The sequence below is a fragment of the Tiliqua scincoides genome, chromosome 1, assembly GCF_035046505.1.
Source record: "Tiliqua scincoides isolate rTilSci1 chromosome 1, rTilSci1.hap2, whole genome shotgun sequence".
Taxonomy (NCBI): Eukaryota; Metazoa; Chordata; class Lepidosauria; order Squamata; family Scincidae; genus Tiliqua; species Tiliqua scincoides.
Genome location: NC_089821.1, coordinates 231,472,864 through 231,485,959, shown reverse-complemented (window position 1 = coordinate 231,485,959; position 13,096 = coordinate 231,472,864). Strand labels below are relative to the sequence as shown.

The following is a 13,096-nucleotide window of genomic DNA, read 5'->3' as shown; positions in this document are numbered from 1 at the left end:
TTTTTAAATTGAAAGAAGGCAACTTCAGCGAACCTAAAGTAATCAACCTTAGTAATAATAATAATAATAATAATAACTTTATTTCTACCCCGCCTTTCTCCCCGAAGGGACTCAAGGCGGCTTACAACATATTAAAAACAATTTAAAAGCAAATAAAAACATATTAACACATACTAAAAACAGCAGTCAGAGTAAAAATAGGTAAAAAGAGCATAGAGCAGCAGCAAGTCATAAAAGAATCAGGCCTGTAAAAAAATATTAAAAGATGTTAAAAAGATGTTAAAAGGCCAAGAACTCAGAAGGCCTGTTTAAACAGAAGGGTCTTCAGGCCTTGCCGAAAGGTCTCAAGAGAGGGAGCCATTCTTAAGTCAAGGGGAAGGGAGTTCCATAGCGTTGGTGCCACTACTGAGAAGGCCCTATTTCTTGCAGCCGCCCCACGTACCTCCCTAGGCGGCGGCACTTGTAAAAAGGCCTTCTCTGATGACCTGAGAGGGCGAGCCGGATTGTACGGGAGCAGGCGATCTCTAAGATACCCTGGTCCAGAGCAGTATAGGGCTTTAAAGGTCAATACCAGCACCTTGAATTGGGCCCGGAAACAAATGGGCAGCCAGTGCAGCCGCTGGAGAAGCGGACTGACAGGGTCGAACCGCCTACCTCCAGTAACCACACGGGCCGCCGCATTCTGCACTAGTTGCAATTTCCGAACCGTCTTCAAGGGCAGCCCCACATAGAGTGCGTTACAGTAATCTAATCTCGATGTCACTGAGGCATGGATCACCGTGGCCAGGTCTGCACGATCCAAGTACGGCCGCAGCTGGCGCACCAGCCGAAGCTGAGCGAAGGCCCCCCTAGCCACAGCCGCCACCTGGGAATCCAGGAGCAGCTGCGAGTCCAGGTGGACCCCCAAGCTGCGGACCTGCTCCTTCAGAGGGAGTGCAACCCCATTCAGGGCAAGCCGATAGTCCAGCACCTGCATCGAGGATTTCCTAACCAGGAGAGCCTCTGTCTTATCCGGATTTAATTTCAGCTTGTTAGCCCCCATCCAGATCCTCACTGCCTCCAGACAGCGCTCCAGGTCCTCAACCGCCACCCCGGAGTCTGGAGGAAAGGAGAGATAGAGTTGGGTGTCATCAGCATATTGATGGCACCCCACTCCAAACCCCCGGATGACCTCTCCCAGCGGTTTCATGTAGATGTTAAATAGCATGGGGGACAGAATTGAGCCCTGTGGCACCCCGCATCTCAAGGGCCAGGGTGTCGAACAGGCATCCCCCAGCACCACCATCTGGGATCGACCCTCCAAGTAGGAGCGGAACCACCGCAAAACAGTGCCTCCAGCTCCCAACTCGGCCAATCGGCCCAGAAGGATACCATGGTCGATGGTATCGAAAGCCGCTGAGAGGTCCAGCAGGACCAACAGGGACGCACTCCCCCTGTCCAGTCCCCGGCGTAGGTCATCCACCAAGGCGACCAAGGCGGTTTCCGTCCCAAAGCCCGGCCTGAAGCCAGATTGAAAAGGATCCAGATAATCCGCTTCATCCAAGACCCTCTGGAGTTGGGATGCCACCACCCGCTCAATTACCTTGCCCAGAAACGGGATGTTGGAGACTGGCCGGTAGTTATCCAACACAGTGGAATCCAGGGAGGGCTTCTTCAGGAGGGGGCGAACCACCGCCCGTTTCAAAGCGAGTGGTAACGTCCCCTCCATCAAGGAAGAGTTGACCACCCTCCCTGTCCACTCAGCCAGCCCACCCCGGGCAGCTCTTATCAACCAAGCTGGGCAAGGGTCGAGCAGGCAGGCAGATGGCCTCACACTCCAAAGGAGTCTGTCCACATCCTCAGGCTGTACAAGCTGAAAAGAATCCCACAACACAGGACAAGCAGTTGCCAAGGGGACATCGTCAGACACTGTCAATGTGGCATCCAAGTTGTGACGAATACGATCGATTTTATCTGCAAAATGTTGCGCAAACACGTCACAGCGGCTGACCGTGTATTCCTCCTGGTCTACTGGGGGGGCCTGATGGAGGAGGCCCCGCACCACACGGAACAGCTCTGCCGGACGGTTGTCAGCAGACGCAATGGTAGCAGAGAAGAACGATCTCTTCTCTGTAGTAGAGAAGAGTAGAGAAGATACTCTTCTTCTAGTAGAAACCTTCACACCTGAATATACCTGAATACACACACGGAGAAGTTCGTAACGGGTTACAAGTCATAGTAGGTATGTGCAAGCTCTTGGTTTTAGAGGCAAGCTGCCTCTGATTGCCAGATGCAGGGGAGGGCACCAGGACACAGGTTGTGCCTGTTGTCTTGTGTGCTCCCTGGGGCATTTGGTGGGCCACTGTGAGATACAGGAAGCTGGACTAGATGGGCCTTTGGCCTGATCCAGCGGGGCTCTTCTTATGTTCTTATGAATAGTCTCACTTAGCCAGAGATAATAGCTAGTTTTCTTTATATTTCAACATTCTACTATTAGTAAACACGATGTTCCATCTATAGATGGGGCAAAATGAAGAATCAACTGCGAATAAGCCAAGATTGTAGACATGAGGAAGGGTAAAAGAAAAACCTTAAAAAGTAAAATGACTTTAAACCACTGGTTCCCAACCTGTGGTCCACGAGATCACAGTAAAAAAAAAGATCACCTCTGATCACTTCAAGCATCTCACCAAGCAAGCAATCTCCCACTGACCACCAGAGAGGGTGGAGAACAGACTGACTGTGTAGCTGTCAATGAAGTGTCAGCTGCAGCTGTGGACAGTCCATTCTCTGCCATCTCTGGTAGTCCATGGGGGGGGGCACTCGCTTGGGAGATGCTTCCCCACAGACCACCAGAGAGAGCAGAGAACGAACCACCAGCAGCCATGACAGGCAACAAAAGCAGCACCCCATTTATATTCTCTGTAAATAATAAATGTAATTAATCTCTGATAAATATTTTCTAATTATTACAAATTTAATTGTATTTTTGTGGACAGGGAGAGTAGTGTGGTCCATGATAATTCCAATTTTTGCCTCAGTGATCTGCAAGCTCTTAAAGATTGGGAACCACTGCTTTAAACCATCCTGCGGTCTCCAAATTAGAAAGCATAATATATATCTCAAAAATGGTTTTCATTCTTCTGATCTTTGAAGATACAGTAATATGATTGTGCCTCCTGCAGAGATTCCATCATTAAATTGTTTCACCTATCCTCCCCTGCAAGTTGAATTGTTTTTAGTAAGTCCAAAATGTATGCGCAAAAAAAAATTCATTAAATGGGATACTGCTAAACACAGGAAAGGACCGTAAATCTAATTTCCTTTTGAACAGCCATTCATGAAGGGTCTGAGACAGGTATGTTTGCAAGGTGATATATTTTATTAGACACACATGATAATAGAGGGCCTGTTACAGTTTTGGGGGTCCAAAGAAACCCTGTCTATTGCTCAGAAAAAAAAAATGAAACAAATGCTTACAACTCCCCATCTCTCGTGCTCATTTTGTGGATCTTGAAAAAACTTCCTTCGTGCTACACATAAGCAAATAACTTCTTCCATAAACCAAACCAGGGTTGCGTTCCAGAAAGAGAACTGTCTATTTAAATGATTCATAGAAGTTTGCACATGCTAACTACATGTTTCTCTCTAAGTATTGAGAATAACTGAGTGGAAGTTCAGCAGGGGCTTCCTAGTGCTCCCAGCAGCTCCTTTCTTCTGGTTTCAACCCCACAGAGAGAGATTGGTTTTTCTGCCCTTAGTTATTGAGGGCAGGCAGAGCTGTGAACCTCCTGCTCCATAGAGATCTGAATTGATACAGGGAGGGAATATACAAGACGTCATTTGCACTGGCGGCTGCTACCAACTGGAAGCTAAGGACTAAGGATTGGTGAGGTGAAAGAGGCTAGTGGGAGAACTGCCTTCTCGTACAGAGCTGAACATTCTGCAGGTTTTCTCCAATAAGGGGGTTGGTTGTTCATTCGTGGCCCAGATAAACTGGTTAATTTAACAAAATTAACAAGAATAACATGCAAAACTCTAGGACCATTTAGGGGAAAAGTTTCCCCTTGCCTCTGGTTAAGCCGCTGCTGGCTACAATCCTGCGCTGGATACAGCGCAAGCCTCCTGGCTTGTCTGTTCCAGCACAAGTTAGGACTGCGCCTTAAGTATCTGGAGAAAACAAACAGAGCTGAGAAGCCAGGACTGATCCAGTTAAGATTCTTTTTTTTAAAGCAGTGGTAGCTTGCAATCATAAAGGTAGTCATCATGGCCTCTGCAGCTAGCATGTAGAATTGTAATCAGGGGAAGCGACCACAGACGAGGGGGGACTAACTGAAAGGGTGAAAACTACAGAAGAGAAACAACTGGAACCTGGCTTAAATGGGTTTTCCTCCTAGCACTTGCTCTTTCTGGCTTTGCAGAAGTAGGGAAGGAGGTGCTAAATAAAGATTGCACTGCCTGAAAAACTGGTAATGCACCTCGTCTTTGTCAGAGACTTTGCTTTTTTGCTGTGCTCTATACTTAGCCTGTCTCTTATTTTCAATTGAATCTTATTGAATAAAAGTGTTCAAACTTGCAACCTGTTGTGTATTGGCTCTACACCAGGCACTAATAGCTGCCTAGAAGCACCTGGCCAATTCTGGGATAACAGCAGAAAGGAGGGAACAATGACAGACTCTAAGTACTTGATTGTCAGAAATAATTTAGAGCAAAGAGAGTTGAATGCTATTTAATAGAGCAGTGATTTTCAACCTTTTTTTTTTTTGTCTCACAGCACACTGACAAGGTACTAAAATTATCAAAGCACACCATCAGTTTTTTGACAAGTGACAAGGCACACCATGCTGTTGGTGGGGGGCTCACATCCCCCAATGGCCCTACTAATAAATGACGTTCCCCCAAACTCCCATGGCACTCCTGCAGACCATTCGCAGCACACCAGTGTGCCATGCCACAGTGGTTGAAAAATGGCTGAAACAGAGGAAGAGTAAGGTGGAAGAAAGTATCTGACTCAAGAGCAGAGGTGCTGCATCACTGAGATGACTTGAGAACTGAAAGTGAAACAAGGGGAAAGAAAAGGCAACAAGGTAGAAGGGAAATGCCTACTTTAATTCTATTAAGGTGGGAAAATCCTTGAAGTCAGGAGGGAGGGGAGGAGATCTGGCAGTGCCATGACTTCCAGTGGCCAGAAGCACAGCTTGCAGAGGGAGAGTCAACTCTACTCTCCAGAGCAATGGTCCTAACGTTTTGCATGTAATTCTTGTTAATTTTGTTAAATTAACCAATTTACCTGGGCCAGTAATGAATAACTCCATTGGGCTATCTGGGTTAGTTCTATAGCAGTGATTTTCAACCTTTTTAATCTCATGGCACACTGGCAAGGCACTAAAATAGTCAAGGCACACCATCAGCTTTTTGACAATTGACAAGGCACACTGTGCTGTCAATGGGGGCTCACATCCCCCAGTGATCCTATTGATAAATGACCCGCCTCCAAATTCCCGTGGCACACCTGGGGACTATTCGCGGCACACCAGTGTACTAAGGCACAGTGGTTGAAAACGGCTGTTCTATAGGATGGACAACAATCTGTCCTCCAGTGGGTCAGAGCTCAGTGGTTGCAGAAGGGAACAGGATCCCGAGCACCAGACTAATTCCCTCAGATTGGTGAGTGTTCTTTATAAGACGCACTCCACAACATACAAACTAGGTTCACATGCATGTAAGATACACTGACCGTGAACAAATGTGGAAACAGAGGAGTTTCTAACCAAATGCCTCCTCCCTGCCTGAAAACTTATTGTGAAAAAGCTGCAAGTGAAGAACAACAGGGGATAGACACTGTTGATATTGCATGAGACCAGTGAGCCAATTTAGACCTCCTGATCTGGCCCACTAGGTGGGGAGGAGCAAGAGTGTGCAAGTTCTCCCTGCCCATCTGCCCCCAAAATACCCACATGTACTCATTTCCAATGTCAGCCACTTTGCATTGCTGATTTACTATTTTAAGAACCACCTGCTCATTGGAATAAATCTGACAGCAGTAGTCTGATTTTAGATATGGACACAGGAACATTCAGCTACAGAACATGCAAGGTGTCTGCAAATGCAACACACGCATGCACACCTATTCTGGTAATTGTAGAGTATAATCCTTTTCTCATACATAGAATGAATCCATTGACATTTATGGAAGAAGGCTCAGAGATTAGCAGGGAGGAGGAATGTAGTGATGGGATGCATTCTTCCTGCTTCAAACATATTTCTGAAAACCAAGCTTGGCTTCTGAAGCACTGATGCTTCTTTTTATTCCAGTTGCAGCCACCTTCCATCTATATCACAACCTCCCCATTTCGTGACTCTTTACTTCATCTTCTCTCTTCTCATCTGCCCTTTCAAAATGAAACGTTATTAGTAACCCCAAAATTCAGGCCCTAAGCCCTGAATTCATTCCTTGGAGAGCGAGGCGACTGTCTCGATAGTTGCGGAGATAGGGAGAACTGATGCAGTAGTAGATACTCCTGAAGTCTCTCATCAGTGAGCCTTCAATGCAGCATTTGAGATCAGTGCTTAGAATGAATGACCAAACCATTTTTCAGGGTTTCTTTAAAGCTTCAGGTCTCAAATAGAAAGCTCACATGTTTCCAGTTTATTCAATAGTAGGTTTGCTCCTTCAGAATGATTCTAACCCCGAATAGTGCTGACCAGGGCTTTTTTTCTAATGGAACGCGGGGGGACGGAGTTCCGGCACCTTTTTGCAGGGGCCCCTCCCCTTTGGAGGCATTCCAGGAGGGGGAAGCAAAATAGAGGCATTCGCTGGGTGGGTGCTGGGGGGTGCAGGGTGGGCGGACGCCTGGCCCCTGCCTGATCACACACCGACCCCCTCCTGTCCCCATCTCCAAGCTCTTGCCTGAGCCCAGCCCACCTCCCCTCCCCCCGCGCTCTGCTTCCCAGCACAGCTTCCAAGCCGGTGGAGGGCACGGGGGACACGCACCGACGCCGAGGAGGAGGATGAACAACCAGCCAGCCAGCCAGCCAGCCAGGGAGACGGGCTGCGGCACCCACGGAACGCCCAGGTACTGGCTTGGCGGAGGAGGAGGGGAAGGAAACTGGCTGGTGCAGCCTCGTGCCAATCTGCAGCACAAGCCTAGGCATGTCTACTCAGAAGTAAGTCTCGTTGTGCTCAATGGGGCTTGCTCCTGGGAAAGGGTGCATAGCCTTGCAGCCCGAGAGCCCAAACATGTCTACTCAGAAGTAAGTTCCACTGTGTTCAATGGGGCTTACTCCTGGGAAAGTGTCATAGCCTTGCAGCCTGAGTAGACAGGCAGAGGAAGGGCTCTGTGGCTGCAGTCCTCTCCACACTTTCCTGGGAGGAAGCCCCACTGCCTCTAGTGGGACTGACTTCTGAGTAGACAGGCACAGGAGGGGCTCTGAGGCTACAGTCCTCTACACACTTTCCTGTGAGGAAGCCCCACTGCCTCTAATGGGACTGACTTCAGAGTAGACAGGCACAGGATTGGGCCCTGAGGCTGCCATCCTATCCACAGTAAGCCCCATTCACTAAAGTGGACTTCTGAGTAGACATGAATAGGATTGGGCTCTTAGGCTGCAATCCTAGGCACTTTCCTGGGAGTAAGCTCCATTGACTAGAACAAGACTTATTTCAGAGTAGACATACCTAGGATTGGGTTCTTAATCCTGGCAGAGATATATATCTGCACCCGTTGTCACATGCTAAGGGCAGGTGAAAAGGGATTCTACATGTGTACAATGTGCTGTCCAGCCAGAGATCCTCCTCATCCTTCCCCCACAAGCATGCCCTCCGACAGCCAGCGTTTGCAGCTCCTCTCCAGCAATGCACAGCAGCTGCTCAGGGCAGCATACAATTGCATGCCAAGCGCCTTCTCAAAGACACAGAGTATTCTGATACCTGAATTAAACCATATTTAATCACTTGTTTGCAAACATAGCTGTTTCTATGTGCACCTAAGGACCCCTCTCGTGCAAGAATTCCTTTTTAGTTCTTACTCCCACAGTTGCTTAGAGTAATTTTACTACATGGAACTCATGTAAGCCATTTTTCAGAATCCATTCACTGCTTCCTCTCCTCGAAGTAGTGCCACACTACATACTACATGCTACAAGTGCACCTGTACAGTATTTTTCCCCAGAAAATATGTGTAGAAAAAATAGCTAGGGGGAAGGGGATGTGGAGATTGACAGCCCAATCCTATGCATGTCTACTCAGAAGTAAGTTCATCTTTAGGGGGGAAGCACATAAAAAATATTTTATTTCTCCAATAAAAATGGTTTTTAAATAAATAAATAAATAAATAAATAAATAAATAAATAAATAAAAGATTAACAAGTTGTGAGTTCCTGCACCTTTTTATTTACAAAAAAAGCACTGGTGCTGACCAAATACAAAACAAAACCCAATAAACAATGTTTGGAAAATGGGGTAGGAGGGGCAAGGCATAAACTTCAGTGTTTTAAAAATAAAAAGCCCCACACAAATCCTACTCACCTCACATGTACCTCACACCTTTAAGTAAAAGTAACTTTGTTTTGCATCCTTTTTAAAGATGAAAGTTGACCTAACATTGAGGAATATAAATTTTTCAGAACTGAAACATTCTGCCCAACTTTCTCTACTTGTTGGCTGGTGTCACTGAATAATGAATTTGCTAGGTAAGATTTGGGATGCATTTATTTACAAAATTTTTCCCCAGCTTTTTGAAAAAATACCACAGAGGTTTACGTAAACAGCAGTGAATACAATAAAACAATGACAAACTCTGAAAGCGCAGTAAAAATGTCATATAGCTGTCCTGACATTCACAACTGCATTTACCACCAATTCAACTCTGTTATGCTTGCTTGGGACTTGACACAAGGAGGTGGAGCTGTAGTCAAGTGTTCCTTGAGTTTGACAGCACAAACTTGGATGTGTATTGAAAAAGTCAAACATAATAGGAGCATTCAGTAGTAGTTTCTAGAAAATTAAGCACAGGAGGAAAAAAAAAACTCACAAAAAAGTCAAGGATAAATGTAACTATCTTCTAGTTAATCCATGGCTTACTTAATTCTTTGGGGGCATGTTTTTTTTTTTGAAAAACAGAAGAAAGCCTCTTGTTACATTCCATTAAAAAAATTGACCAGAGAACTCAATAGCTAAACGGATTGCTTTAACAATTAGGCTGTGTACCTCAGTGGAGGTGTACATAATGACCATTACTTTCTTCTTTGTAATGGAACACAGGTTTACAAATGTCAATCATCATTTTAAAGAACAAACACTTAAGAAAGCAGCTAGCAAACAAGTTTCTCAAGGAAAGGGACATTTCCTTTATATCTACTTGAGTGTTTACTAGTATCTCCTTTCAAAAAGTGTCCCAGCATGGGAAAACAGCTTTTTCTTTCTGTCCCCATCTTAGTCATTTTCCATATGAAAGCAGTGATACAAAATTCTCAAGCCAACCAAGTTAATTGTATTAGAAATCTTGATGAAACACATCACTCAAGCAGTGACTTAAATCTTGCAAGACTTTTGAGAATCCTCAAATAATGTTACGCAAACTATAATATAGCATATTAAGGACAAGATTGCTCCTTGTCATAGCAACTGTTTGATGCCAAAATTACTAGTTAAAGCAGGATTCAAGGTTCGTGAGAGCCACAAAATGGACAGTGCTGAGTATGTACATGGTAAAACACTGGTTCAAGTCTTTCTCCTGAGAAGGTCATCTGTTTTTGATTTTACCAAAATCAGATGGCTTGCCTTTCTTGATCACTATGTGCACTTTCTTGATACTAATAAGGAATCAACAAAACCTACTTTTTCCTTCTTTTTCCCTGCAGCTCACACCTTACATTTCAGTAATGTTCTAGCATGCTGAGTCTCCATGTTGTCAGACGGAAACATACTCTGTTAAGCCCTATGAGGATCTTTGGGCAGGAGGTCTGGTCTAGAGGGTAGAGCCTCCGTTAGCCCGAAGATAACATCAGAAGGTCGCCAGTTCGAGGACACCGGCAGCTCCCTGAACGGCTGAGAATGCCCAGCTGAGTGTTTCCACCTGCTCTTGGTGTGAGCAAGAAGTGTCTTGGCTGCCCTCCATGTGAGAGATGGAGCTGCTTGTCAGCCTGCGTGGGAGAACTGGAGGCCAGAAGTGAGACCAAACCAGGAAGATCCATTCTGAAATGTTGTTGGTTCTTGAAAGAGAGAAACTCTATGATTGTAAAAATCCCCTGGAGGAATTTAAAATGTATGAGGCTTTACAAAGATTGGCTTTGGAATCTTTCAGGAGAATAAGGAAGATTATTTCACCAGGGATACATGTAGAAACGATTACTTGTCTGTCACCATTCATTGGATTGTCTATTTGTCTTTATCAGCTGAAAGGGTTACTGATAAATGCACTACTCACTACAGTATGACCTGCAGTGCTTTCAAATGGCAGGAAAACTTAGTTTAAAAAAATATATTTCTATGAAATAATTTAGATAATTGACTGCAAGCAGAATACTTTTCCCAACCTACAAGGACTAGATCAGGGGTGTCAAACTCATTTCATACAGTGAGCCAAATATGTTGCCTGCTGAGGGCCGGAAGTGATGTCATTAGGCAGGAAGCGATGCCACTAAACAGGTCATAACCAGAAATAAGTACTTTTTCTCACTTAGGAATTATTATTATTAACAGTATTTATACACCGCTTTTCAACTAAAAGTTCACAAAGCGGTTTACAGAGAAAAATCAAATAACTAAATGGCTCCCTGTCCCAAAAGGGCTCACAATCTAAAAAGATGCAAATGAATACCAGCAGACAGCCACTAGAACAGACACTGCTGCGGGGAGGTGGGCCAGTTACTCTTCCCCTGCTGAAAAAAGGAGCATCCACTTGAAAAAGTGCCTCTTACCCAATTAGCAGGGGTACTCATTAGGAACTCATTAGTTGCAAATGACAGAAGAGACACAGATCTGGATCATATTCCAAGATATGGGAAAACCCAATTACCTTGTGGGCCACTCTTTCAGCAGTGACACCTCAGCACTGCTCAGCAGCTGAAAGCTTGAGGGCCAGACAAAAAGCTTCTGCGATCCACATTCGGACCCCAGGCCTTATGTTTGACACCCCTGGACTAATAAAAGTTATTCTATTACTGTGAAAACACTGTCACCCCAGCGTACCATGATGGTTAGAATGCTTGCAGTGACTCTGACACTTAAAGCTCAGAGGTAATAAAGAACTACCTTCTCCTTTGTGATCTGCCCAGTCTTTAAGATCAGCTTTAGATGCCCTGTTGTAGCCCCCACAGTCAGAGATCAGACAAGCAGCAACAAGGGAGAGGGCATATTCAGCAGTGGCATGGAATACCTTCTCCAGGCAAATTGAGGGAGGTATTAACATCATCATCTTTTGGGTATCAATATTAATTTCCCTTTCCATTTATCAACATTTCTAACCAAATCATGCTCCTGCTCAAAAAGCTCTCTTTGAACATACAGTGGACCCTCCTTATCCGCAGGCTCAAACTATCCGCAGACGCTGAGACCACAGCTGGAGGGTCTCAAAGGTCTCAAAGTCACATCCAGGAATTTTCTGAGGAGGTAGGGAGGCCATGCATGGCCTCCCAGCCTCCTTGGAAAGTGTAATTGCATCACTGCGCATGCCCCCATGGATTTCATTATCCGCAGAATTCAGTATCCACGAGGGGTCCTGAAACAGATTCCCCGTGGATACCGAGGGCCCACTGTATTAATTTTATTGTCTGCTGCCTTAAGGATTTTAGGGTGCAATACTATGCAGTCTGTAGCATTCCAGCCCCCCCCCCCCCGCCTCATCTTATGTCCACTTTACAGGGGTGAAGGAATGACGAGTTCCAGGAAATAATATACAAATCTCCAAAGACTGCACTGATGGTGGTGGGGATTATTTACAACTGTCCATGGTGGTGGTGGGGGGGGGGAAACAAGGGGAGATTGTCCTGTTAGTCAAGGAGAAGGGAATACAAGTCCCAAAGTGTGGTTCAAGAATGTCTCTCTCTCTCTCTCTCTCTCTCTCTCTGCCACCTGTTGTTCATCCCACATAGGTGGCTCCCTGGCCCCTTTAAATTGAGTTCTTGCACCAGTTAGGTTATGTCTGGAAAGGGGAAGGAGTTTTCATCCTTCCAAAGAGACCTAAGGACTCACTTGTTGGATGGGGAGGATAATTTCCCTTCCTTAGCTTCTTAGCTTAGCTTCTTCCTTTTATTCTTGTACTTCTCAGGTCCCCATTAACTCCTTGTTCTTTTCCTTGGTATCCCTTCTCCTGGCTTCTTGCCTTCTTTTGTTCTCTCTCCTGTACTCCCTTCTTCCCAGTATTTATCCCTGGTTTCATGGTTCTAAAATATTTAGTTAGTATTGTTATACATGTTTGTATTAATTGCCATTTGCTTTGGAGACCTTTGGTGGAACAGTGACTCATTCACAATCAAAATAACTAAATAAAGAATTTGCCAGGACTCCAAAGGTTTGCAAACTGTCATAAAATTGGTCATGTAGGACAAGGGCTGAATCTGGCTTCAACTCATTCCCACAGTGCTACATGAGATGAAGAAATCTCTCAAGGACATAATTCAGTGGAGCAAAAACCATGATACACAACTGTTACCCTGCACATGCCCAATCTCGTCTGATCTTGGAAGCTAAGCAGGGTCAGGCCTGGTTAGTACTTGGATGGGAGACCGCTTGGGAATACCGGGTGCTGTAGGCTTATACCATAGTCTTTCGAGACTGAAGGTTGCCAACCACTTGCCAAAGATTTTAATTTTGTGCAACACAACTGCTGATACTGCAGTTCGAAACAGAAAACGATTGCTACAAGAGAAACTTCTTAACCTTTTCCCTCATGCTATTTTCCCTTATAAAATATTCTCTTTGATTTTACATGTGTACTTTATCTTGCAAGAGTAAAGCCAAGACTGTATAAATGACATAAGGGCAAAACGTTAAGAAGCCCTCATTCTTCCACATCAGATTCAGACTCAGAAGCTCTGTTATACAGAAACAGTCAACAAGAATAAAAGACCACATGAAACATATTAGGAAGGTGCCTTCCTAATTCTGCTGAGATTA

At 45.1% G+C, this 13,096-nt stretch overlaps 1 pseudogene; it reads left to right on the top strand.

The window, feature by feature from the left end:
* The first annotated feature begins 12,617 nt into the window (after nt 1-12,617).
* On the top strand, nt 12,618-12,734 carry LOC136637157 (5S ribosomal RNA; annotated as a pseudogene).
* Nucleotides 12,735-13,096: the final 362 nt, after the last annotated feature.